The sequence below is a fragment of the Schistocerca piceifrons genome, unplaced genomic scaffold (genome assembly GCF_021461385.2).
Source record: "Schistocerca piceifrons isolate TAMUIC-IGC-003096 unplaced genomic scaffold, iqSchPice1.1 HiC_scaffold_2296, whole genome shotgun sequence".
Lineage (NCBI taxonomy): Eukaryota > Metazoa > Arthropoda > Insecta > Orthoptera > Acrididae > Schistocerca > Schistocerca piceifrons.
The window spans coordinates 780043-782075 of record NW_025728224.1 but is presented as its reverse complement, the minus strand read 5'-3'; positions in this window follow the sequence as shown (position 1 = coordinate 782075).

The following is a 2033-nucleotide window of genomic DNA, read 5'->3' as shown; positions in this document are numbered from 1 at the left end:
GGACATGTCGGCATCCCAGGCAACGAATTTACCGACAGGCTGGCCAAACAGGTTATGTGGAAACCACTTCTGGAGATGGCATCTCTGAACCTGACCCAAATTCTGACTTACCCCATTCCGTCTCCCAAAGCCGAAAAACCCTACAGCATAACAGTACACACAATAAATTGTGTGGCATTAAGGAGATTCTGAAAGTGTGGAAGTCTTCCATGTGTGTCTCTCACAGGGAATCGGTTGTCTGCCGGCTCCGTATTTTACACGCTAGTGCGACCCAGGGTTACCTTCTGTGCCGTGAATACCCGCCTTAGTGTCGGTGCTTCACCATGTTGACAGTGGCCCGTATTCTGGTGCACTGTCCCACTTTGACTGTCCAGCGATGAAATCTTGGGTTACCGGACTCTCTGCCGCTAATTTTATCTCATAACGCCTCATCAGCTGGTGTAGTTTTACGTTTTGTGAGGGTGAGTTTTGTTGTCTGATCTAAGTTGCGCACATGTCCTTTGTCCCTCTGTGTCCACCCTAGTGCTTCTAGGGTTGAGGTTTTAAGGTTTTGCATAGTGGCTGGCTTTTTTTATTCTTATGGTCAAGTAGCCATGGTAAGCTGCTATGTTTTAATCTCTTCATCCCGTTTTTTGCGTGTGGTTTTCTTGCCCTCTTTTGTCCATTTACATGTTTGTTGCCATTCATCGTTCTTTTGCTTCTTCCTTTCATTCTGTATTGAGTTATCTGACTCTTTTGTTTTGTTCTCACACATGTGGCTTTGTTTTATTCAGAACAATCGTCTGATGACCTCGAGTTCGGTCCCTTTCCCCCTCTTTCAATCCAACCAATCACGCCTTGGCAGACAGGTAGAGTTCGAATGTACCTACTGGTACAAGCCAGGCCCAGGGAGGGGTTGTCGCCCGAGCTGATACCTTCCCATACTGCCGATTGGTCCCTCTGTCAGGTGTTTGAATCCCTCAGACGGGTGCACACCTCACGAAGACCCTCCCAGTCGCACCACGGTTCCTCATGGTTGCACTTAGAGAAAATGGTCACTGCTTTCCTATGGTAAATCCGTTTGTTATTCAGAAAGGTGTTGATGCAACTGATGGCCCTGTGAAATCCTGCTGTCGTTTACTCGATGACACTACTTTTGAAGACTACTTCTGATTCTCGAGCACAACAACCGCTTGGAACTTCGGTCCTCCACGGCTATCCTGTTCAAGTCGAGACCCATCAAACACTGAACTCTTCCTGTGATGTTACTTACACTAGGCTGCTTAGGAGAGAAATCATGCGTTCATCAAAGAGGTACGTTTCGATTTGAGTCCATAGATGATGGAAAAGGCAGATGCATCTGTTTTCACACGCATTCTTTTTCTGACTTTTGATATTGTGGTGTTTCCATCGAAGATCAAAGCAGGCTGTACAACTGTCGCAGTTCGACCGTACATTCCAAACCTGATGCGCTACTACCAGTGTTATCATTATGACCACATTCAAATGTCCTGCGACACCTGGCTGAATACTGACGGCTCCAAGACCACCTTTGGAGTGAAGAGTGCCTGTATGATTGACTACACTCTTATTTGGTGAGGTTGAACGGGCGATCTTTGCGCTGGCCGATCTGACGACCGTGGTACTAAAGGTGAGGTCGCAGGTCTGCGTGGCCACCTCCTTTGTTGGCCGAGGAGAAGCAAGGACAGTGCTGTATTTTCCTTTCTGAGGCACAGTGGGCTGTCGACTGGCGAGTAACTTTCGAGCAGCAAAGGTAGACACCTTTTCCTTCACTCTTATTTCCTGGATGAGTTTTTCGTCCTTAAAAACGGGGCAATCTCGAGAGGAAGCAGCGTGGTCACCCATACAGTTGATGCAGCGAGGGGATGGAGGCGGACAAGCACCCTCATGGGCATCCCTGCCACACGCAACACATTTGGCCGGATTGGAACAGGACTGGCTGGTGTGATTGAACCGCTGACATCGATAGCAACGCGTAGGGTTTGGGACATAAGGGCGAACGGAAATTATCTAATAGCCCGCTTTGATTTTTG